Source organism: Anolis carolinensis, chromosome 3 (genome assembly GCF_035594765.1).
Source record: "Anolis carolinensis isolate JA03-04 chromosome 3, rAnoCar3.1.pri, whole genome shotgun sequence".
In the NCBI taxonomy this organism is placed as follows: Eukaryota; Metazoa; Chordata; class Lepidosauria; order Squamata; family Dactyloidae; genus Anolis; species Anolis carolinensis.
Window position 1 is genome coordinate 106112814 of NC_085843.1, and position 27007 is coordinate 106139820.

General features: G+C 40.9%; 1 long non-coding RNA gene across 1 annotated transcript in view; it reads left to right on the forward strand.

The window, feature by feature from the left end:
- The first annotated feature begins 16962 nt into the window (after positions 1-16962).
- The window catches only part of LOC134297527 (uncharacterized), a 47506-nt gene continuing 37461 nt past the window's right edge, over positions 16963-27007 (forward strand). The window contains exons 1-2 of the long non-coding RNA XR_010004295.1: positions 16963-18159; positions 23245-23337. This is a non-coding gene — a long non-coding RNA (uncharacterized LOC134297527). The remainder of the gene's footprint in view (positions 18160-23244; positions 23338-27007) is intronic.

Here is a 27007-nt window from a genome sequence, read left to right on the forward strand (position 1 = left end):
AGTCTTCAAAGGTAACCCCATGTAGAGCACATTGAAGTAATCTATTTGGGATGTAAAAAGAGTGTGGCCAAGTCTGACTTCCCCAGGTACGAGCACAACTGGCGTGTAAGTTTTAATTGTGTGAAAGCTTCCCTGGCCAATGCCAAAACCTGGTCCAGAGAATGACCAACATCAACAGGATCACCTACCCAGGTGGCAGGAAATTTCCCAAGAACTGCCAGGAATTCTCCTGGATCCATAAGCCTCCTGGGATGGACCATCTTAATTGGTCCTCCACCCTTGCTGAGGTTAGGGGAAACAGTAAGTCTAAACCTGATCAGGTGATTGTTGGTCCATGGCAATGGAGCAATGGTCACCTCCTCCACACCACCGCTTTCCTCTCGTCCTTGGCAGAAACCAAATCTAGTGTGTTCCCAGCTCTATGGGTAGGGCCAGATACCTCCTTACAGACCTCCTTAGTCATCTCCACTGGCTACTCAATGGAAGGGAAATGGAAATAAAAGCCTACAGAAGAAAAGAGACTCCAAAAGAAGGGAATGTTGTGGATCTTTGCAATACATCTTCCAGTGGAGGATCTCAGGTCATAGAATCAAGTAACCTGAATGCTGAATTTCAAAGTAAGATATCATATCATGGGATTTAAAATTTAACTTTGCTTTTAAACTGAAAGACTGGCCTTAACTGAAGATGTGTGAAACCAGGAATTATGAAAGTTGCTGTTTGTGCCCTAAAGAAAAGTGAACAATATTTAGAAAATGAAAATCACTGAAATGTAAGAATAACAGAAGCTGGAGGAGGGGGAGGCTACAGAGCAGGTAATGAATACTTCATCAAGGGATCCACAGCAAGACAAATTTAATTATTACACTTTCCTGATAGATTAAAGTGAACAGGGACATGTTATTGTGCCCCTGCTTATTCTGAATAAAAGCACAGTTTGGAGGCAAAATTAATCTATTGCTAGTTTCCTCAAAAAATAACCACATGCCAACAAATACTATTTATAATTATCTAAGGAAAATGCATGTGGTTACTATTTTCCTGATTTAAAGGAGTATTGCTTGGGAAATCACATACTTATTGATATATTGGCTAAATAAATAAATAAATTGCATAATAGCTTATGTCGTTTGGTATCTAATTTAATTAGCAAAAAAAAATCATTTGACATACAGAATTTATACTCTCCTAACATTTGCGTATACCCTCCCATCATAGAAATGAATGCTGTGAAATGAAACATGAGCTGGAGTTCTGTAGACAAATAAATTAGATGAAAATCAATATGTGTAAGATAAAGATATGAAAGATGACATTTAGTAGTCAGAAGCAAATTTGCTTAACCTTTTGTTGAAGTTATCAAAGAATTATATCATTAGATTTACAAAGTTGAAGTGGATGCTGTTTATCATTCTCAGCTAAGGATAACAAATAAAAATATTTGTATTTCAAGGGAATGTGTAACATTTTAGATCAACAATATAAAGGTGCAATAATTCATATCTGCATCTAGAACTCAGGGAAATGCTATCTTCATGTCACAAGATGGCTTTCAAAAACTGAAAATCCCTAAAGAGTCAAGCATCCTCATTGTTTTATTGAATAATGTTTACTACTTTAGTTCGTAAAATTAAATATGTGGCCCACCAATGGTCATTTTTCAGATATACACTACTGCAACGCTCTCTACGTGGGGTTGCCTTTGAAGACGGCCCGGAAGCTCCAACTAGTACAATGGGTGGCAGCCAGATTAATAACTGGGACAGCATACAGGGAGCGTACTACCCCCCTGCTAAGACAGCTCAACTGGCTGCAATATGCTACCGAGCCCAATTCAAAATGCTGGTTTTGACCTATAAAGCCCTAAACGGTTCTGGCCCAATCTACTTGTCCGAACATATCTCTTCCTATGAGCCAGCAAGATCCTTAAGATCATCTGGAGAGGCCCTGCTCTTGGTCCCGCCTGCCTCGCAAATGCAACTGGTGGGAACGAGGGACAGGGCCTTTTCGGTGGTGGCTCCCCAACTGTGGAACACCCTCCCCAGAGAGATCAGACAAGTTCCAACTCTCTTGGGCTTTAGAAGAGCCCTAAAAACATGGCTATCTGCCCAGGCTTTTAATGAATAAACAATAAAGATGACACAGACTGACCTATGGATAAGGCACGAGGTTTTCGGATGAACGGATCTGAGCATATATATTTTTAAAATTTATATACTGTAATTTTATATTGTATTTAATTGTTTTTAACTGATTTATGCATTGTTGATTGTTTTTGTATAGGCATCTAATTGTGCCAGTGTTGTAAGCCACCCTGAGTCCCTTTGGGTGAGAAGGGTGGGATATAAATATTGGAAATAAATAAATAAATAAATAATAAGATAGCGTTGCCACATAATAAAGGAAAATGCTGAGGAATTCAGTAGCTCTTTGAATTTCCACCACATTCTTAGTGTAAAACTGAAAGTGAAGAGCAGCTAAAATTTTTAATTGAAAGCACAACTGTCTTCCAGATGTGAGGGTGGGATTTGCAACTATAAAACCTGATAAGACTTAACTTTATACTTGCAGAGTCTCAGCGCCTTCCAGTAGCTTACACCTGCTCAGTACTTTCAGTCTTCCAGTCTGCTTCCATAGTAGACACTTGAGCACATGCCTGGCCATTGTCAGTTTTTACTACTGTCTTTCCCCTAGTCTAGATGATATTACAGACTTACCACATTTCGCAGTATCTTGTTCTTGCAGACAGGTTTAATTGCATATAGACTTCACAACATCAAAAGGAAAGGGAGAGGGAAATTACACTGAACATGGTTCCTTATATACAATACAATTACACATAGTAATCATTGATTGGTTACCAACTAATTGACCCAACCCAAACTCAGGATTGCATCATTGACAATCACCTAGAGTAGGCCCAAACACATTCCCCAAATGATTCCCCAATAGAAGCCCATTAGCAGTGCATGACTCAGTACATTGTAAAACCTAACAAAACCAGAATTGGAAAGAATATGGGAAAAGGGAAATACAGGGTTAGTCTCCAGATTATATAAATACATATCCCTTCTCCCCATTGTAAGATATGGTCCTACAAGGGCCAGAAAAATAGTACAGGTCAATAACTGGCTCAGAAAATGGTGTCAGGAAGAACGCTTTGGCTTCCTCGATCATGACCTGCTTTTCCAGGAGGATGGTCTACTGACAAGGGATGGAGTGCATCTCACACAAGTAGGAAAACACCCTTTTGCTCATAGACTTACAAACCTCATCCGGCGCACTTTAAACTAGGTCCCCCGGAGGGGGGGGGGGGGACAATAGCCTAACCAACAGTATTTTACCCACACCCACAGGGAATCGCCATAAGGCTAAATGGAGGGTTGCACAAACACAACAAGGACCAATTACCAAGAGCACAATAATCCCAAATAAACAGCTAAGGGGAAGGTCCCAGGGTCCTACATGTCTTTACACTAATGCACAGAGCATGGGAAATAAACAAGGCGAACTCCAACTTTTAGCACAACATCACACTTACGATGTCATAGGCATCACTGAAACCTGGTGGGATAACTCCCATCACTAGAATGTAACCATTGAGGGCTATAATCTCTTTCACAGAAAACGAACAAAGGAGAGTAGCCATATATGTCAAAAACATTTACATTGCAGAAGAGATGCAAGTCTGCAATCCAGGAAACCGGCTTGAAAGCATCTGGATAGGAATCAAGGAAACTGGGACTCAAAATGATCATGTTGTGAGTGTCTACTACAGACCTCTAAGCCATGATGAAGAACTCGATGAAGTCTTCTGTCAGCAGTTGACCAAAGAGACACAAAGAAGAGATATAGTAGTCATGAGCGAATTTACTATCCTGATATCTGCTGAAAAACAAATTCGGCCAAGAGTACAAAGTCCAACAAATTTCTCACTTGCCCTGCAGACAAGGTAGAAGAGATAACAAGGGGATTGGATACTCTCAATCTCATTCTAGCAAACACGGAGGACCTGATCAATGCAGTCAAAGTGGGAAGATCCTTAGGGGCAAGCGACCATGTCCTCCTGCAGTTTGCGATACAAAGGAAGGCCAAACTAAAAGACAAGGGAGTTAAAGATGGATGGGAGTTTTTCAAAAGTGAAATACTCAAGGCACAAATGTGAACAGTGCCAACAAAGAATAAAAATAAGACAAGTGTGAAGAAGCCAGAATGGATGTCCAAGAACTTCTAACTGGGCTAAGACTCAAAAGAGACATGCACAAGAAGTGGAAAAGGGGTGAAATCGCTAAAGAAGAATTCAAACGAATAGCCAACTCCTGTAGGGAAAAGGTTTGCAAGGCTAAAGCGGAAAATGAGCTCAGGCTTGCCAGAGACATTAAAAACAATAAAAAGGGCTTCTTTGCTTGCATCAGTAGGAAAAGGAAGAACAAGGAGGCGATAGGGCCTGTGAGAGGACAAGATGGGGAAATTCTGACAGGAGATAGGGAAAAAGCAGAACTGCTTAATACCTTCTTTGCTTCAGTCTTCTCACAAAAAGAAAGTCATCCTCAACCTCAGCAACATAGAGTGCATGAAGGATTGGAGGAAATCCAACCCCAAATAGGGAAACAAGTCATCCAGGAACACCAGGTCACTCTAAACAAATTCAAGTTTCCAGGTCCAGATCAACTACATCCAAGAGTATTGAAGGAACTATTTCAGAACCACTCGCAATCATCCTTGAGAGTTCTTCGAGTACAGGAGAAGTCCCAGCATATTGGAGAAGGGCAAATGTGGTCCCTATCTTCAAGAAGGGAAAAAAGGATGACCCAAACAATTACCATCTGGTCAGCCTCAGGTCAATACCAGGCAAGATTCTGGAAAAGATCATTAAAGAAGTGGCCTGCAAACACTTAGAAACAAATGCGTTCATTGCTAATAGTCAACATGGATTTACCAAAAACAAATCATGCCAAACTAATTTGATCACTTTTTTTGATAGAGTTACGAGCTGGGTAGATGCAGGGAACACCATGGATGTAGCATATCTGGATTTCAGTAGGTCCCTCAACAAGGTCCCCCATGACCTTCTTGCAAACAAGCAAGTCAAATGTGCGCTAGGCAAAATTATGGTTAGGTGGATCTATAATTGGTTAAGTAAACAAACCCAAAGGGTGCTCACCAATGCATCTTCTTCATCCTAGAAAGAAGTGACAAGTGGAATGCCACAGGATTCCGTCCTGGGCCCGGTTCTGTTCAACATCTTTAGTAATGACTTAGATGAAGGGTTAGAAGGCATGATCATCAAGTTTGCAGATGGCACCAAATTGGGAGGGATATCCAATACTCCAGAAGACAGGAGCAGAATTCAAAATGGTCTTAACAGATTAGAGAGATGGGCTGAAACTAACAAAATGAAGTTCAATGGGGACAAATGGAAGATACTTTGCAGAAAAAAAATGAAATGCAAAGATACAGAGTGGGGGATGTCTGGCTCAACAGCACTACGTGTGAAAAAGATCTTGGAGTCATCATGGACAGCAAGTTCAACATGAGCCTACAATGTGATGCAGCGGTGAAAAAAAGCCAATGGGATTTTGGCCTGCATAAATAGGTCTGCTACCCCTCTATTCTGCCTTGGTCAGACCATATCTGGAATACTATGTCCAATTCTGGGCACCACAATTGAAGGGAGATGTTGACAAGCTGGAAAGTGTCCAGAAGAGGGCAACTAAAATGATCAAGGGTCCTATGAGGAGCAGCTACCGGAGCCTCTGGTGGCGTAGTGGGTTAAAGCCTTGTGACTTGAAGGTTGGGTTGCTGACCTGAAGGCTGCCAAGTTCGAATCTCACCCGGGGAGCGTGCGGATGAGCTCCCTCTATCAGCTCCAGTTCCATGCGGGGACATGAGAGAAACCTCCCACAAGGATGGTAAAAACATGAAAACATTAGGCGTCCCCTGGGCAACGTCCTTGCAGATGGCCAATTCTCTCACACCAGAAGCGACTCAGGTTGCTCCTGACACAAAAAAAAATGAGGAGCAGCTTAAAGAGCTAGGCTTGTTTAGCTTGTAGAAGAGAAGGCTGAGAGGAGACATAATAGCCATGTATAAATATGTGAGGGGAAGTCATAGGGAGGAAGCTTGTTTTCTGCTGCCCTGGAGACTAGGACATGGAACAATGGCTTTAAACCACAGGAAAGGAAATTTCACCTGAACATTAGGAAGAACTTCCTCACTGAGCTGTGTGTCAGTATAGCTGCACATCTCTGCCCCGGAGTGTGGTGGAGGCTCCTTATTTGGAGGCTTTTAAGCAGAAGCTGGATGGCCATCTGTTAGGGATGCTTTGAATGTGATTGGCAAGAAGTTGGACTGGATGGCCCGTGAGGTCTTTTCCAACTCTATGATTCTATGACTGTATATTAAGCTATAACATGGAAGACAACAGAATCAAGACAGTGACAATATCCTGGGCCAAGGACCTAGGAAGACCAACAGAATTAGACAAATGGGAATACTTATGGAATAAAGGATTAAAATTTACGCTATCTGGATCCATTAGGGAGAATGTATATAAAATGTTTTATAATGCTCTATCACCCCAGCAATATTGGCAAAAATAGACAAATCACAACAAGGAATTTGCTGGAGGTGTAAGAAGCAGAAAGGGACATTCTTCCATATGTGGTGGACCTGTGAGTCTATGGGCATTTTGGGATAAGGTAATCAAAGAGACAAATAAAATGCAACACAACAAGATAAAAAAAGCCCAGGGTTGTGCCTATTAGGTCTAGACAGAAAAAACAACAACCAAAAGGACAAAGAAATATACCAATATAGCTTTGCTGCTGCAAGACTAACTATAGCCACAGAATGGAAAGGGGGGAAATGTTAACTAAAAGCAATCTTGAACTGGAGCATTATGCCTCAATCCATATGACCCCACCCCATTGCTCAAATTGAATTAACTTACACACCAAGTAATGAAAAAGCATCAAAAATCTGTAGAATAGTGATACCCTTTTTGGACCAGAAAAGTTAACAAAATATGTCATGCACCTTTTAGAAGCTCCCCTATCTTCTTCAACAGGCAAAGGTATTAAAAATAATACTAAATTTTTATAATGTTAGAATCAAAAGCCTACTTTTATCAAGATGTTTTTGTTGTCAGTTAAAATTGTCTGGATGAATATCAATTTTTTTAGGAATGTGGCCTCTAGGTCTGACAAAGACTGGTAAAATCCAGACAGTAAAATTTAAATACCATTAGCAACAAAAGAAGACGGGAAAGCTTGAAGAAGATAACGATGCTGGGGAAAATGGATGGGAAAAGGAAGAGGGGCCGACCAAGGGCAAGGTGGATGGATTGTATCCTTGAAGTGACTGTCTTGACCTTGAAGGAGCTGAGGGTGATGATGGCTGACAGGGATCTCTGGCCTGGGCTGGTCTACGAGGTCACGAAGAGTTGAAGGTATCTGATCAAATAAACAACAACAAAGCAACAAAAAGAAATAAATTTCTTTGACATCCAGGGTGAGGCTATTCATTTCTATCTTAAAGTTCATCTACACTGTAGAATTAATGTAGCTGCACATCACTTTAATTTCCATAGCTCAATCCTGTGCAATCCTGGGATTTGTAGTTTAGTGAGGCACCAGCACTCTTTGGCAGAGAAGGCTAAAAGCATTGTAAACTAACTCCTAGGATTCTATAGCATCCAGCCTTAGGTGGAAAACATTGAATTTCCTTGTATTGTGTAGTTGATAGATAACTATCCCTCTTCCATTGAATTGTAGTGAAATACTGTCAGTGCTTTTAATCAGGTTGTCCCTGGAAGAAATACCCAATAACTCATTAGAAAAACTAGTACATCACTAGATATTTTGATGATGTGCTGCTGTGTGAGTCCTTTCTGTACACATCAGAAAGAAGGAAATAGGGGGACAGTCTATCTGACAGAGACAGAGAATTTTGTTAGGATAACTTTTAATGTTGATGATGCTTTTTGACAGGATTATATCAACACTCCACGAGAGTACAAAAATGATAAATAAATTAGCTGTATAATCTGTAGCACTTCACTCTTTCCCGTAAATGTTTTCTTTTGTGCGAGAGCTTATTAGCATCCCATACTTCTGCTTTCTGAGACAGAATACAGTTGGAATTGAACCAAAGGCATAAAGGTATTGTGGAATAATAAGAGAGAGAAACAGAGATGACAATATGAAATACAGGGATTGACCCTACATTCAGCCTCAGTATACAGAAATTTGTACAAGTATGTTATACTCAAAGGGGGAAAGTTGGTGTCCTTGCAGATAGGATTAATATCCTATCTGATAGAGATTAAAGGCAGACTGTTATTCCCAGTCTGTGTGCATGGGTTTGATTGTACTGGGAAAAGCCCCATTCAAATAGAATAACAATGAAAATCTGTAGTCATGCATATCTGTGGTTGGTTACTAACCCACTCACACCACAGACAAAAGAACCCCTTTTTAAACTGAGTAAAGCAACATTTGAATTATGTAAGAGAAAAATTTGAGCAGTATAATTATCTGCTGCATATATTCAGCCAATAGTCAACAATGTCATTAATGTAACCGAGAGAAAGCGGGGGAGCGAGAGAACTCAGCAGAGATAAATTCACGGACGGAAGGAAAAGCAACAAATGGTTTTGGGACTAATCATTCATCTCACTCCAGAGACAGGCCTACTGTGTTTAAGGTTACATCAAAAGTGCACAGAGAGATTTTCAAAACAAAAATGAATGAATGAACTGTGTCTCTAGCTCGTTGAATCAGCTGCCAGTCTTTGGATACTAAATGAATGCTGCTTGTGAAATTTGACTGGGAAAGTGGATTGGATTGTTCTTATATCTATTTGGGATTTATTTCTCTATTTTAATGAATATATCTGTGCCCCTCCTTGTTCATTTCTTTGGGCCCTCCAATTCTTTATTGGGCTACTTTATGTGGGTGATAGATTTCAAAATGGAATTTATTTCTCCTTTTTAATGATTCTTTTATCACTGTTAGTTGACACAAGTCAACATGTGTTTTTCATCTATCCTACTGCAAAAAAGAGCTTTTGGTTTAGTTCTTCAAAGGGCTGAAAGTAAAAAGATTTTCTTGATTATCAACTATTTTCAACAATGCTAACAAATAAATCAAAGATGGTAGAAACAACCAAGCATTCAAAATGTTTACATAGATGTAGATCAGAGTAACCAGTAGGCTTGATCGATCCACGAAAAATTTGATTCTAAACTCGTTTCAAAACTAGAGGGGGGCAGCTTTTCGTTTCTGATGGTATTTCCGAATTTGGCCCCCCAAAAAATTCGAAATTAACGAAAATTCGTTATTTTCTAAATTAATTCGTTAATGGCGGACGCGCATGCGCAATTCCCAAAAACAGCACAGAGGGAGAGGACTTTACAGGACTCTCCCACCCTCATTTTTTGAGTGATCTTCTTCCAACTTGGTACAGTGGTAGAACACATTTAACACTGATAGCTCACCAAAATTTGGAACGTTTCCCTTATCCTCTGATTTTTGGCGAATTTTCATAGCTTTTATAATAAACCATTTTTTAATAATTGCAGAAATCTGTTCCTGGTTTGAAAGTCTTATTTCCTGTTAAATTGGGTTGTCTTTACTGTGAAAGTCATTGTTCTACTTCAGAAACTTTGTTTTTGTGGCTGAAACTTTGTTAAATTGGTGTGTGTGTGATATATACTGTGTATATAGTCCCTGCATAATGTGTGTGTGTGTGTGTGTGTGTGTGTGTTTGTGTGTGTGTGTATATAGGTAAAGGTAAAGGTATCCCTTGACGTTAAGTTCAGTCATGTCTGACTCTGGGGGTTGGTGCTCATCTCCATTTCTAAGCCCAAGAGCCAGTGTTGTCCATAGACACCTCCAAGGTCATGTGGCCGGCATGACTACATGGAGTGCCATTACCTTCCCGCCAGAGCGGTACCTATTGATCTACTCACATTGGCATGTTTTCAAGCTGCTAGGTTGGCAGAAGCTGGAGCTAACAGCAGGCACTCACTCTGCTCCCGGGATTTGAACCTGGGACCTTTCGGTCTGCAAGTTCAGCAGCTCAGTGCTTTAACACACTTCGCCATCGGGGCTCATGTATATATAATATACATACACATACACACAATGTGGAGAATATGTGGAAAGGTAGATAGATAAGTTGGGAGCCACAGCGAAGGCACCTTCCTGGGAGCAAGGTCTAATAATAATAATAATAATAATAATAATAATAATAAAAAATCCCTTACAATATCCAAGATGGCTCACTGCTACAGAATCTTGGGAGGTTTAGTTTGATATGGTACCATTATTGGCAGAGAAAGCTAAGCTGTAGGAGTTGAAATCCAATCATTTATCCTCCCTATAGAATCAATTTTATATGCATTTTTAGCTACAGAAAAGCTAAAATCAGGACAGTAAAAGAACAACACCCAGAAAATGGGAATTCCAGACAGGAAACAATCAGGGCCAGCTAATACCTCCCAACAAAGGATTCCCCCAGGTAGGAAGCAGCCAGGCTTTGAAGCTGCAAGGCTATTCAATGCTAATCAAGGTGACCAATTGCAACATTCACACTTGCCTCCCACAGACAAGAGTTCTTTCTCCCACCCTGGACCTTCCACAGATATATAAACCCCACTTGCCTAGCTTCGCATAGACGTCAAAACCTCACCGCCGGGCCCCTCTCTGTCTCTCTCGGTCTCTCCATTCCCGGCTCCATCCGCCGCCTTCTCGCCTCACAGAGAGACACCAGGCCTGAGCTGAGGCGAGGCGGCAGCGGTGGCGGCCATTTCCCCCCTCCGTCTTCCTCCTCCTCCTCGGCCTCCTTCCCCCTCGCCCCCTCCCATTGGCTGAGCCCGTGACGCCCCTTTTGCTGAGGGGCAAAAGGAAAGGGCCTGAATGGTGGGAGTTTGGGTGATTTGCAAAAGCTTTTTTTTCCTAACGAAAAAAACGACGACATAACGAAAAACGGCCTCTCGCGATTCGAAACCGCGATATCCAGACGTGTGGACAACCAATGCTTCAAAATTGCTTCAAAACAAACGAAAATAACGAATTAATAACGGTTAACGGGGAAAACGAATTATTTGAGCAAGCCTAGTAACCAGCTGCCACTCATCTTAATTGGCAGTTTATTGGGGAAAAGAACTGAGCTGCTAAGCTTTAATAAATCTGACTGTGATAGACAGGTATGATTGTGTTAATGTACTCTGTGGGTCTAATGTCAGAAAACAAACAAGTTTATTCACTGCATGTGCCATTTATAAATTGGCAAGTTATGTCTTTGGCCTTTGCACAGATATAAATGTCTCTTTGTTTTCACCTTCACACTAAGAGCATATTGATAATATGTTTATATAACCTTATTACACAGTAATTTAATGCCCATCAGTGAAGTGTAAATCTCTCCCCTCCACTTATTGAAATAAACAAACAAGGAGAAAAGAAGGGATAGGGGACTTCTCACTGCAATTCACTTGTGCCCCGAACATACCTGCTCTGAAAGTGATAGAAATTATCAGTATTAAATCCATTTCCTGAGTGTATTACATTTCTATTTTCCCAAAAGGTGAAACCTCTCTCTCCTTGACTTGCACCTCTGAGTTATGTTTGATGCAAGGGATCAGACCTAAGCAACAGTGCCACTGTGATAAGGTTGTCAGATATAGCCTAGTTCTGTAAGGAAACCTGTCAAAGCTGGCCCTAGATAGAAAAAGAACGCATTTCGCTGAGATTATTTTGATGACCTTCAGTAATTTTCTGTATGTTGTATCTCTCCAGAACAAATTCTTTCAGAACTGTGAGATGATAGCCTGCCCTTCCATAAAGTAGAATCAGGGAGCAGACAGCTTATAGATATAGATAGATATATAGGTAAAGGTAAAGGTTTCCCCTCACGTTAAGTCCAGTTGTGTCCGACTGTGCGGATTGGTGCTCATCTCCATTTCTAAGACAAAGAGCCGGCGTTGTCCATAAACACCTCCAAGGTCATGTGGCTGGCATGACTGCATTGGAGCACTGTTACCTTCCCGCCGGAGTGGTACCTATTGATCTACTCACATTTGCATGTTTTTGAACTGCTAGGTTGGCAGAAGCTGGAGCTAACAGCGGGTGCTCACTCCGCTCCCTGGATTTGAACCTGGGACCTTTCGGTCTGCAAGTTCAGCAGCTCAGCAGTTTAACACACTGCGCCATCAGAGTATATATAAGCTGTGCTCGGCCACATGTCATTTGTTGGCCAAGTAGAATACCAGTGAATAGTCTTGCAGCCTCAAAAGCCATTTTCTTCTTATGAGAATCCTTGTTTGGTGAGCTTGAATACAATGGAATAGGCTTGCCGCTTGGAAGGCTGGGTACTTGCGTTCTAGGGGAATGTTTTTTTGGGCTGCTAGAATTGCAGTGAATGGCCTGGCTGTTTCAAAGCCTGGTTGTTTGCTACCTAGCTGAATCTTTAGTTAGTCAGCTTCAATAGTACAGAGTAGTATCACTGCTTCAAAGCCTGGCTGCCTTCTACCAAGGTTAATCCTTTGTTGGTCTGGCTGAATTGGACTGAATAGCCTTGAAGCTTCAGTGCCTGGCTGTGTTATACCTAGGGGAATCCTTGTTTGGAGAGCTGGAGTAGTATCCTTAATCAAAGAGTTGCTTTGAAGCATGGCTATTCCTTAGTAGAGGAATCCTTGTTTGGCCAGCTTGAATTGAACTGAATAGTCTTGCAGCTTAAAAGCCTGGCCGCTTTCTACATAGGGGCATCCTTTGTTGGCCAGGTTGAATGAAGTAGCCCTGTGGCTTCAAAGCCTGGGGTTTTCTACCTAGGGGAAATCTTGGTTGGCCAAGTTGGACAGCACTGAATAGCCTTGCTGCTTGCAAGCCTGGCCGCTTTCTACCTTGTGGAATCCTTGGTTGAGCAGGTTGAATGACAATGAATAGTCTTGGTTCGACAAGTATGAGTGCTGCAATTAGCCACCAAGATTAGCATTTAATGGCCTTGCAGCTTCAAAGCCTGGCTGCTTCCTGCCTGGGGAATCATTTGTTGGGAGGTGTTAGCTGTCCCTGATCCAATGCTTTTGGACAAGCAAAACACAAGCAAAAGATTTTGAAACAGTTGAAAAGCAACTCACCAATGCCTTGAAAGATTTCTCCAGCTACTACAAAGAGAACCACCTGAAGCCTAACCCTGCCAAGACACAAGTGTGTGCTTTCCACCTATGTAACCGCGAAGCCAACAGGAAACTGAAAGTTACTTGGGAAGGCCAAGAGCTCGAACACTGTTTCCATCCTAAATACCTTGGTGTCACCTTAGACCGAACACTAACATATAGGAAACACTGCATGAACACCAAGCACAAAGTAGCTGCACGCAATAATATCCTGTGGAAACTGACTGGCAGCGCATGGGGAGCAGACCCACAAGTAATAAGAACATCAGCCCTGGCCTTGTCTTTCTCAACTGCAGAGTATGCCTGTCCTGTTTGGCACAAGTCTGCCCATGCAAAGCAGGTGGACATAGCACTGAATGAAACATGCAGAATCATCACGGGATGCCTTAAACCTACACCTGTTGATAAACTCTACAAGTTAGCTGGCATTGCCCCTCCTGACGTGCGACGGGAAGTTACTGCTAACGGTGAGAGAGAAAAGGTCGAACATTGTGAAAGCCACCCACTGCATGGCTATCACCTGCCTCCCACCAGACTCAAATCAAGGAAGGGCTTCATGAGAACCACCACTCCTCTTGATGTTCCTACAGCAACAGCAAGGGTGTCTCTCTGGGCAGCTAAACCTGGCAATTCTAACTGGATGGCCCCCCCAAGAGGGTCTTCCTCCAGGGGCAAACCAAGAATGGGCAACTTGGAAGTCTCTGAACAGACTCAGAAGTGGAGTGGGCAGATCAAAAGACAACTTGGCAAGGTGGCACTACCTGGAGGAATCCTCCACCTTGTGTGACTGTGGAGCTGAACAAACAACTCAGCATATGTATGCTTGCCCACAATGCCCTGCCTCATGTACGGAGGAGGAGTTGTTTAAAGCTACAGACAATGCAGTTGCTGTTGCCCGTTTTTGGTCCAAAACTATTTAGTTGCTTGTGATTTCTTTTTTTAATGTCCATTATTTGAAATGTATTTGTTGTATAATGCTTTTGACACGAAATAAATAAAGCTGTCCCTGATTGTTTCCTTTCTGGAATTCCCCTGCTTTCAGAGTATTGCTCTTTGTTTACTGTCCTGATTATAACAATTACATTGTTCTGTTTTATTATACCACAGTAATTTGTATATATTACATTTATAATCTTATATTATTTGTTTTGGACTGGATTATATGAGGCCCCTTCTACACAACTGTACAAAATCCACACTGAACTGGATTATATGTCAGTGAGGACTCAAGATAACCCAGTTCAAAGCAGATACTGTGGATTATATCTGCCTTGGCATTTTGGGTTATATAGCTGTGTGGAAGGGCCTTAAGTCTACGCTGTCATATCATTGAGTTCAAATCAGATAATCTGTATTTTATCAGCAGTGTGGAAGAGGCCTAAGTGAGGCCTAACTCTGCCTGTCGCCATTGTGGCCGGGTGGGTTGCTAGGAGATGATGGGGTGAGGCCTAAAAGGGCTGGGGCCTACCCTTCTGATCAGCAGCCAGGGAGAAAATGGCTTTTCAACATCTTCTAATTTGGACTTTATTTTTCTAGGTTTTTTTCTGTTTGAAAGACATAGATTGGATGACTGGTGTGATCTGGTTCATTGGTTTTGTTGTTTACTCCATAGTAAAATTGCACATTACATTTATAGATAGATAGATAGATAGATAGATAGATAGATGAATGAGAAGAATGTTGTTGTTGGAATGGTGTGTGCCACAGCCTGGATGGGGCCTGCTGAGCACCATCAGATGACGCTCAGCAGGTCCTGCCCATATTTCTCCAAAACTGGAAGGGAAGCGCCTTTTTATTACTCCCTCTGGGAGCAGCAGTATCACTGGGGGATGCAGACAGTCCTTGGGGGCACTGTCAGAGAGAGGAAACATCAGGCAGGGCTTTTGCTTACCATCCATCTCAAGACTCCCCAGCGACCTACCCCTCTACCATCCAGGGCATCATCTGGTTGGATGTTGGTGTTGTTCAGGTTGAAAAAGGGAGGCAGGGATGGCAGCAGTCATGTCCACAGACTTTCCCTCCCTTTTCCAGAAAGAATGGCAGTACAGTGGGAAGGAAGTGATTTGAAGGCAGACAGTGGTATTCCAGGCAACTGGACCAAGAGGGGTGGGTGGGTGAGAGAGAGCTAGATGTCAGGATTTATAAATTACCTGGCATTTCTTAAGTAATAACAGGCTTAATATCTCAAGCCTAATCACATGTAAAAGTGCTGTGTCACTGTAATCAGGGTGTGGAGGCTGATGTAATGAGAGAGGTATAAAGGTTGTGGTTTCCCTGATGAGGATGGATGAGAAACAGATGGTGGTTGTTGGAGAGAGTCATTTGAGAATTGCTGTTGGAGTGAAGAGAAAGATCTGCAAAGTTTGTATATCTTGTATATACATATATGATATATATACAATATTGCTGCAACTAAGAAGAGAAAAGGCCTTTCTGCATATTTTTGGAAAGAACTGTGTCTGTGTTGTTGCTCTTGTGGAAGTCCACTCTCTGAGGGTATCTGGTTCCATAACTGGAATAGTCTCTTCCACACTATTAGGTGTTTTATTATTGTAGAAAACTCTGACAGTACATGGTAGGCACTCCTCCCCTCCTGCTGTCACTGCCACTTTTTTTCTTCTTCCATGCAGTGTTGAACTTCCCAATCTTGGGCATGGGGGGCTCAGCATCTGGTCACAATTCAAAACACCTGGGGATCCGCAGGTTGAGAACCACTGATATAAGCAGAGAGTTTCTCCCCTTTGAAGATGTCCCAATGTAAGCAGGGTGGCGAGACTGAGCCTTTAGAAACATAACATGTGCCTTAATTCAAAAGGCAGTCCAATTAATGGGAGGCAACTGAGTGAGAATACAGAGTTTTTCTTAGATTAGAAATGATACAGAATAAACCCTCCTCGGTTTCTTTTTTTAAAAGCATAGTACAGTGTGCGTGCTGCATTTGCTGTGGATTTTTTTTCAGCTTATGTTGATGTTTGCCCTTTCTACATTAAAAATGAGAACTGATGATACTCTCCAGCAGCTGATGCAATCAAGATGTGTGTGTTGGTAGTGATGGTGGGGGGGATCACGTGCATTTGGAAATACTGATAAACACTGTGCTCCCCAAAAGCAATCTTGATATGATTGAATATGTGCTGATATAAGAAAAATATCTTTTGTGCTCTTGAAATGTTATTTTCCAGCTAGAAGGATGGGAATATCACTCACTGCCATCAAAGTTGAGAGGAAATCATGGGAGGGGGAATTACCTCCAAATCAAGCATCCATCTTTTATTGAAATTTTTAATATTAAAATTAAAAATACAATTTATGCACATTGAGTGTAGATTCAAAAACCCCAATGGGAGCTGTGCTCACATGTTTCGCTCACATGAATTGCGACAATTCTCCAACAACAACCTCAGTGAGCATCAACAACATGGTGCATCTCCACTGTGGAAATGCCTAATTATCAGAGCTGTTGTTTTATGGGGCACAGTCATAGATGCTGCAGGGCAGCAATAAATGAATAAATTTCCATCAGATTTAAAGTAAAACCAGGAATTCCAAACTATTCGAAAATCCATAATTGTTCACATGGATGAATGGGATATTGACAGCCTTGCCTTCTGATGGTTCAATGTACACAAATTATGTTTCATGCATAAACATATTTTAAAAATATTTCATGGAATTACCTTCAGGCTACATGAATAAGGTGTATGTTTGTGTATGTATGCATGCATGTATATGTGTGTGTGTGTGTGTGTGTATGAAATATAAATTCCATGTTTAGACTTGGGTCCCATAATTATGTGCATATTATGATTAACATAATCACTAGGGATACGCAATCCATTTTTTAAATGGTTCAAAAGTCATTACAAAATTGGGGGTGCTGGCATTTCATTTCTAAAGTGTTTCTAAAGTGAGAAATTCATTACTATAATGGGAGTAACAAAAATTTGTTCCTAGTTTGTTACAGTAATTGTGATTTACAATATTTGGGGAACTTCAAGGGCTCCTTTCTCCCTCATTTTAAAACAATTGGTGTGAAACTTGCTACAATGGTAGAACACATTTACCACTGTTAGCCCACCAAATTTCAGAATGTTTCACTTATCCACAGATTTTTGGGGAATTTTCAATTTTTTATAAACAACATTTTCTTCCCAGTCCAGCACAGAGATTTACTTACTAGAAGTATCCATCAGTCTTCCTCTTTGCAGATTCAACCATTATCTCTCTCCGCTATCCTGATTGGTGTTTTCTGATTCTGATGCATTCTGGGAAATGTAGTTTAGGGCAGGGCCTTCTTAATTATCTGGCATAGAGCTCCTCCTTTCCCAAACTTAATTCCCCAGAGTTCTGTGCTGTTCCCAGCATACATTGCTCCCTTTTTTCCTGCTCCTAATGCTGAGACTCCATTAATTTAGAGAAAAGGCAAGGCACTGAGGCAGCCTTTGTTGAATTATGGTTGCATGTGTATGAAATGTAAATCAAGTGTTTCTGCTGTTAGGCAAGAGTGTGTGTTTCAGTAATGAAACAGTTAACAGCAGGCTAGTTTTGACTGACAGCCTGCTATGACCTATCAGGCATGATTTCCGGCATTTGGAGGTTGGAACTTCCTTCGAACTGGAGAATGTGTTTCTTATCTCTGTGTGAGTTGAGCTGGGGCAAGAGGCTGAAGAGAAATGCCAGCTCAGAACGATGGCTTTTGCTATGCTTTGTAAATATGTTTTTAGATATTGAAATGAATGTTTGGACTTCAGGCTACGCATGTGTTTGAGTCTGACATTGAACAGGAATTGGTGAGGCAGCCAATTCACCAATTCATCAGGGTCCTGGAGAAGATGATTGATGGAGTTTGAAGAAACCCACACGACACGCACCCTGACTCTTCCACGCTTACAGCCTTTTTGGCTTTGCTTTGCTTCCTTGCACTTAAAAGGAAACTGACTTTGGGAGCCTTTTGAGAATTACAAAACTAAAATGAAAAGGTATGGTGTAAATTTAGATTCTTAAATTTGTGGTGCAGGCCACACCCACGTATCGGTATCATCTCATAAGTACAAAATTTAACAAATTTGATCTGAATTATGAGGCAAAGGAAAAAATGCACACTTCTAGTGCGCACATGCAAATACAGATATTCCAAAATAAAGAAAAAATCAAAACTCTTCTGGTTCTAATATGCATGCGGGATACTCAATCAGTATAAATTATAACCCCCTTCTACCAATTCCATACACACAAAGTATGGAAATTCAGAGAAAGATGATTCAAAATACATTTCATTGTGTTAAGAACTTTGAAACAAATAAAATCAACCAACAAAAAACACCTCCACATAACTCTCCCTTAATATACATTTTAGCAAGCAAAGGACTTCTTCCTCCTAACCTTTCTCTAGCAGCTACTGCTTGCAGTTTAGTTTTTGCCTCACATTATTTTACATTCTGCTCAGTGTTTGGGATTTTTGAATGACAATTTTAGTTCTGTTAGCTTTTCTCCAGTGCATGACTTACAAGGTAAGTTTTAAGCATTTCAAAAACCTGTCTATCCTTTAACAAGGAGACACATTAATGCCAGTATCACAGCAGCCATTTTCTGTTTATTAGACAGGAGGGTAAATATTCAGCACAGTTCATGGGGATTTAGTTCACTGACTCCAATTAACATTAATGAGGGCTTGGGAGGTTAAATTCCTGCACATCAAACTGAAAAATTACCCTAGAGTACTGCAATACAATACTGACAATGAAATTCCAACTCCATTTGCAACAGAAAGTAGCTTCTCTTGAGAGTCTCACTGTCCCTGTCCTGTGAAATGCAAGCTTTCACTTTCTTAGGTAGAGAACATTGAGTTTCTGAAGAAGTCTCTGTATTTGTGCAACTGGAAAAACACATGCTATATAGGTAAAACTTGCCAATTGTAATCCAAATGAATGTGTTCTATATTTGTTGGAAGTAGAAGCCTCAAACAGTTAAGTCTAGTTAATTAGTTCCCTTTTGCTAAAGTTTTCCCTGTTGTGACAAAATGTATTATGCTTTTGACATGTTATAAGATGCTATTAACATGTCAATAACTTCATATGTCATTAATATGTTATGGCCATTCTCAACCTCTTACCACTGACATCCCTCCCAAAATCTTCCCGCTGAGTCCAATGATGGTGACAACCTTTTCACTATCTTTTTCTTTCTTATACATAGAAATGCTTTAATTGTAGTCTGTAATTTTGTAGTATGCTATGGGGGAGAAAGGAAGAGAGGCTGACCAAGGGCGAGATGGATGGACGATATCCTTGAAGTGACTGGCTTGACCTTGAACTGGGGGTGGCAACGGCCGACAGGGGGCTCTAGCGTGGACTGGTCCATGAGGTCACAAAGAGTCGAAAAGGACTATGTGATTGAGCAGCAGTGGGGGAATCACATCAATAGCTTTTACAAGTATAAGTGAAAGTCTTTTTTGTGTCCCTGTGCAAGAAACAATTACCCTCAAACCATTGGGTGAGATTGCAAGAGCTTGTATACAACCTGAAAAGCAGGAAAATTTGGGGAGTTTTCAGCACCCCTCCCAAAAAAAATGATGTTAATGTTTTTAAAGCAAAACTAAATCATTTTCTCGACGAGATGTTTAGTGCTGAAATTTTTTTTTCTCCTTAAATCTATGATGATTCACTTGCATCCCTGTCATGTGTCTCTGGGCCCATCCAGACAGTACCTTTATCCCAGGAGCTCCCGCTGCAATCAGAAGGGTAGCCAGATACTGTTCCATGTAAACCCAGTAGCAATCACTACAAAAGGCAAAAATGTGAGATTTTCAAGTGCAGGAGTATCACAGTTTCAGCTATAAATCTTGATCTTCACATATCTATATGTCCCTGCAATCTGAAATCACATAATTTTTTATCTGGGTTTGTTCTCGGGATTTAGATGTTTGTTCCTGATTGGTCAGTTCCTAAAAAGAAGGTGACACTTGCGTAGAAAGCAAACACTTTGTCCTTGGAAGAGTAACTTCATCCTTCACCTGTTTAATGAAGTTTGTGGCAGAAAAATAAAGTTTCTGGGGTTCAACAAGTACTTTCATATTAAGTAGTGCACGATGAAACAGGAACAGACACTTTCAAACCAGGAACAGAATGCCATCATTACTGTAATCAGTCAGACCTTGTTGTCTGGCCATCTGTGCAGACAGGTTTTGTGGTGTACTTGTGCCAGGGAAAAACAGGATGATGTTGCTGGGTTATACATGTGGTTCCTTACTGGGTGTATGCTGTAAGTGGCAAAAACTTACTATTGGCCATTGGGACATGGGTGTGCTGGAGAGGAATGTAAATACTGAGAGCCAAGGTCATGCAGGTGGATAATAAAAACAGCCATGGAACAGCACCCTATTGTTCCATGCCTCAAGTACACAACCAAATCTGTCTGAACAGATGGCCAGGCAGACAGGCTCTAAAAAGTGTGAATAATGACAAAGTTCTGTTCCTGGCTTGAAAATGTGTGTTCCTTTTTCATTGTGTAGTGCTGAGTTGGACAGAAGTGGTCCTACCCCATTAGGTTTGTTTATCTGGCAGACACTTCATGAAACATCTGGAGAGCACAGTTTTTCTGGCCAGGACAAAGAACGGATTTTTTTGCAGCCTATCTCTATATTTGCATCCCAGGGCTTTAAAAAAAAAGCTTCTGAGGTTTCCACTGGAAGTCCCATGGCAGCCATCTTGGGAGTCCCTAAATCTTGGAACCAAGCAACAAGTCTGGACAATGGGGGCAGAAATCCCAGGACTAACAGGTCTGTATGTGGACCTCTTCTGAAGTCCTGGGATTTTTGCCACTGTTTAAAACCCCTGATTTAGTGCTGTCTAGAAGCACCCTCTGTCATGTATAATGTCTTTAGCTGTAGGAGATAAGTGAAATGAAACTAAACATAAGTAGTTAGATATCATAATTCTCCTTCAGGAATCAATGTCTTCCAATGGTCTGAATGGATGTCTCACTTAGGCCCCATCTATACTGCCATAATGCAGTTTGAAACTACATTATATGGCTAGTGTAGACTCATAGGGTAGTTCAAACTTCATTATATAGTGGTGGGGATTTAGAAGGCAACTTTAATAAGATCAGTAGAAATTACTTCTAAGTAGATCTGTGCACAGCTGTTAATAACAGGGAGAGACATTTTATTTATAGGGACAACATATATTAAAGTCAACTTGATGGAACACAAGAAGACATGTGTACGCTTGCAATGTCAATATACTTTTCATATTGGGAATCCATACTATTAGAAAACTCTCCCCATCCTTTTCTCTAGTAGTTCCTACCAAGAATGGGTCAGGATCCCAAAGAGTAAATTCCAAATGCTAGATTTTTCTATTATAGGAAAAGCAAAATCATTCCTCCATTGGAATATTAATACACAGACCGTTCTTTGGAGATCCATTCCAAGCAAAATTCTATTGAATACAATGGCATTTACTCTCAGCAAAGTATTAGTTTGATGGAAATTCTAGCCTTTTCCAAATAGGGAAGGGGATTCCTTGGACACATATAATGTCTGATTGTAGAAAGTCTATTGAGAGATTGGGCAGGGAGTTTTAAAAAAGTATTTTCTTCTTATCCAATTACACAGGAAGCAAGAAGAAGAAGTGGAATTTGTTGCTCAACTGTTTTGGATTCTCTCAAATTCCTATTTTAACCACTGTCCTAGCATTCCCACAGCCCTTTGCTGCATTTCTATCTCACTTCCTGTATTATTTATTTCTTAGCATATGTATTTCTGCTGGTTACTTTGTTACCCTGCCCTATTTTGCCCTCTTATCCTGAGCACTCACCCCGAGTCCTTGGTATCCTCTTTCCCTTGCCTCTCTCCTCCCATGGCTACCTAGCTCTCAAATGTCCTGACACCTCTACTGTATCACTAGATTGCATTCACCTTTGTGCAAATCAGCTCTGAGCCAGCTATTGTACCCGTCAGCCTCTATAAACTCAACTCTTGTGTGGAAACAGCCTGCTGAATAAAAGTAAGATAATCAGTTGCTAAGTTTCTGGAAACATATTTTTCTCTGATTGAAGTCTTTTTATTGCCAGTATCCATTTATTTCTGCTAATACAACAGAATTAAACCATCTGAAACTCATAAATGAAAAGTGTTTAGAGATGCAGAATATGTCATTTTCTTTCTGTGCTGTTCTGCAGGAATGCTGTAACATAAGGGTAGGATTTAACTTACTGTGTCTACTGTAGTTTGTCAATGAAATGGGAAGAGAAGTGTATATATAGGCTGTTTACATGCAAAGTGGATAGCTAACTGTAAACCAGGCAGCTAATCAAACATCTTTAAAGCCTGCATTTTATCTGATTGAGTCAACATTCATACCAGTGAGTCTGGCAGGTGAAAATTAGGGAGAATAGCTAGCTATCCCAAGAAAATTGCTTTTTCAATTCCCCATAAATTGTTGTGATCTAGAATAGCATTATAGCTAAACATCCAAGCTGAATGTAAAAGAGACCTTTTGGTTTCAAAAGAGAAAGAAAGTGAAAAGCGGGTAAGAGAATGAGAGACAAGTGGGAAAATGGGCTCATGGAATAGTTCTATATAATTACAAAGCTGTAATAATTTAACACCCACCCACCCCATAAAATCAGTCATGCAATAATACTTTCATCCTATCTTTAAGATATTTTGGCAGTAATCCTTTAATTAGAGTTCCATTCTAATATAATAGAATAATAGAATCATAGAGTTTGAAGAGACCACATGTCCAAACCCCTGCCATGCAGGAAAAGCACAATCAAAATACCCCTGACAGAGGAGCATCCAGCCTCTGTTTAAAAGCCTCCCAAGAAGGAGCTTCCACCACACTCTGAGGCAGAGAGTTCCACTGCTGAACAGCTCTTATAGTCAGGAAGTTCTTCCTAATGTTCAAATGGAATCTCCTTTCCTGTAATTTGAACCCACTGCTCCATGTCCTAGTCTCCAGGGCAGCAGAAAACAAGGCTGCTCTTTCTTCCTTGTAACATTCTTTCAAATATTTATACATGACTATCATGTCTTCTCTCAACCTTCTTTTCTGCAGGCTAAACATACCCAGTTTTTTAAGGCGCACCTCATAGGACATGGTCTCTAGACCTTTGACATTGGTTTCCCTCCTCTGGACATCTTGCAGCCTGTGAGTATGTTGACATTCCAATAACTTTACAATTAAGATTGACTGGCTATATCATCTTCCACATTGCATATTTTCTATATCTCAAAAGAATAAGAAGATTTAGGGCACATTTTTGTAATGATAGTTTCCCTTTGGAAAAAGCTACCAGTGGTCATTCAAAAATGTCCATATTTACACTTTGACCATGCGAAGGCAAAAAGTAGATTTTTTCCAATCTCAAAGCCCCATCAATTCCTCACATGTTTTTCAGAAACTGTGACAACTCTTTCTCTGCCTGCATCTAGCAGTTTACTTTTTTTCTCATTTAGACTTGTAAGTTATTTCTATTTGCTAATAGCCATCAACTACCAAATATACTTACCAAGTGATATTCACAATACACATAATAACAGCAGCAGCAACAAGAATAATAATAATAATACATTTTTATTTATTACCTTCTCCTTATGACTTGTGGCAGGTCACAACAAAGGCACAGATGGTATGTATATTTAGCTGTAATAAAATTAAAGGGTAAAATATTGGTCTACCTCATTCATTAGGGTCAAGAGGAATAAAACTGCTTTTTTTTACTAAGGGTGCATCTATACTGCAGAATTAATGCAGTTTGACATGATTTTAACTGCCAAAGCTTAATGCTATAGAAACCTAGAGGCTGTAGTTTGATAGGGTTTTAGCAGTCTCTGTCTCACTAAATTACATATCACATGATTCTATAGCACTGAGTCATAACAGTTAAAGTCGTGTGAAACTGCATGAATTCTTTAGTGTAGTGGTTCAGTATCTTCAAGTAGTGAAGTAGTGATTTGGTTCAGTATCTTCAAGTAGTTTCTGATGACAACTACTATTATTTCTTCTCCTCTTCTCTTTTCCTAAAGGTGAACCTACCATAAGGTGAACTATCACAGGTTTGCAAGATTTACTCAGATTGGGCTTGTCTTTGCCAAGGCAGTGAGACTGTGAGCTTGGTCTCCAGAATCATAGTCCAACATTCAAACCAATACACCACACTGGCTCTCTCAGTATTTCTTGAAAAGAACACACACATACACACACAAAACAATTTTCTATCAGGTTCAAGAATGCATAGCTTGTCTCTTTGAATATGTTTGATTAGAACATGGGAGATGGATGTCAAATGCAACCAAAGGAAATCCCATTTTATATCTATGTGCCAACAGCAGTGAATCCCCCCCCCCCCCACACACACACTATTAATGTTATATTTGAAGAGAATGTATACACTGGATAGAATTGTTCTTAGGACATTCTAAGGGCTCTTCCAGGCAGGTCAAAATCACAATTTAAAATCCTGATTCCTTTTGCAATTTAGGCTACACATAGGGCCCAAATCCCAGGTTTCCCTGGGAGGGGATAACTGCATCCTTAGGCCCCTTGGAGAAAACTTCTGACACATCAAAATGATGTTCAGGAGCTTTGGAGAAGAAAGGGGAAAATTCCCACCTTCTGTTTCCAGCCCTTCGATTCTCCTATAAACTTACCAGAGGGGCCTGGCTACTAGGCTTGTCCGATCAATGGAAAAAATGTTTCAATTCTCGTTTCTAAAGTAGGGGGTGCCGGCTCTTCGATATAGAAATTATTTCTTAATTTTTCACCCAAAATTTTCGGATATTTCCGAAAATTCGTAATGTTTCTAAAATGTTTCTAAAATGGCGGACGTGCATGCGCAATCGCCAAAAAACAGGAAACTGGGGGGGACTTTTCTGGGGGTCTCCCGCCCTCATTTCTTGAGCTATTCTCATCAAATTTGGTACAGTGGGAGAACACATTCCACACTCTTTGCTCAACAAATTGCAGAATGTTTCCTCTCTCGTATGATTTTTGGTGAATTTTCATAACTTTTTATAATACACTATTTTTCAATATTTGAAGAAACCTGTTCCTGGTTTGAAAGTCTTATTTCCTGTTCAATTGGGTTCTTATCACTGTAAAAGTCCCTCTTCTACTTGTGTAGACTTTGGATTAGAAATGCAGCACACGCCAAGCAATGCCTTGACAGGATTGGCAACGTCCTTTGGAAACTATAAATTGCTGTGGACCCTCTATTGAATCAAATCAATGTCTGACTTTGTGATTGCAGAAATAAAACTCACCCCAAGGCTTGGGAATAGAAATGGAGCATGAGGGAAGCAATGCCTTGGCGGGTGCCCCACGTCCTTTGGAAACTATTTCTTCCAATATACCCTTTAGGTTTGAAAACAATGTGTGTCTTTGTGATTGCTGCAATAACACTCAGCCCGGGGGCTTTGATTACAAACGGAGCAGGAGGGAAGCAATGCACTTGCAGTAATGCAGACGTCCTTTGGAAACTATTTCTTCCAATGTACCCTTTTGGTTTGAAAACAATGTGTGTCTTTGTGATTGCTGCAATAACACTCAGCCCGGGGGCTTGGGATTACAAACGGAGCGGGAGGGAAGCAATGCACTTGCAGGAACGCAGACGTCCTTTGGAAACTATTATTTTCAAGTCCCCCCCCCTTTCAGGATTGCAAAGAAGGGCTGATGTGGTGATTGCTAAATTTCAAAAAAGAAAACAAAGGCAAAAGGTCTCCCTCAGGAGTAGATGGAAAGCACCCCAAGCTCAGCACTAGCAGGGACGCAGACGTCCTTTGGAAAAAAAAAGTTCCCTAAAGCCAGCCACAGCAAGGACTCTGCCCCAAGCCCCCAGCCAATTTTCCCCCCAAAAAACACAATATCGAACCAACAACAGAAACACACTACCCCCAGTTAGCCCTCTCTCCCCCAAACAAGCAAGCAGCAGCTTCCCAGTGCGCGCCAAACACCCTCTCTCCTCGGTATCCCAACCCAGAATGGCTTGGGTCGGCTGCGGTTGGGGATTTTTATAGAGATCCTTCACGTGGACATGGAGGATGCTAGCCCCCACCTTTGGCAGCCATCGTGGAAGACTCTGATTGGCCAGGGAGCGGCCATGTTAGGCTGCGCTAGGCTCCCATTCATGTTAGGTTGCAGAAACAAAAATAAAATAAAATAATAATTTTAAAAAAATATTTTAAAAAAAAATTCGGAAGAAAAAAAATTAACGAAAATTTTAAGAAACAATTAGAGAATGGGCCAACGATGGTTCGAATTACATTGCCAGTTGTGCCCAGGGAAAATGTTTCAATACTCGTTTCAAAAAACGAGAACAATCCGAAATAATTACGAAACGAGAAACATAACGAATATTTGGACAACCCTACTGGCTACATCCTCAAGCTCCTCAGAAAAATCCTGTGGTGGAGCCCACCAAATATTTACTGACAAAAATTCCATTATATGTGTGCAACCATTTAATTTTTGAAATGCAACAATGCTCAGTACTTAAATTATTAAAGGTGAATTAGGCCCCATCCATACTAACCACTTTGGTTGTTGTAGATTAGAATCAGCCCTGTACTGGCTACATGCTGCACAGGGCAGATCCACAGTGACACAAGGCAAAGTAATCTTAATCTGACTTTGCTCCATAATACTGAAACCAGCTGCAATTGTCGCCACTCCCATCACACATCACACATCACAGGCTTGGGTGACCCAGGGACACAGGGTGGCAGTCCCCTTCCCCGTTCTCTGTGTTATGCTGGTTTCCAGCCACAAAATGGGACTTACATTTTCTCCATCACTTGCTCTGATGTCAGCTGGAGAACAG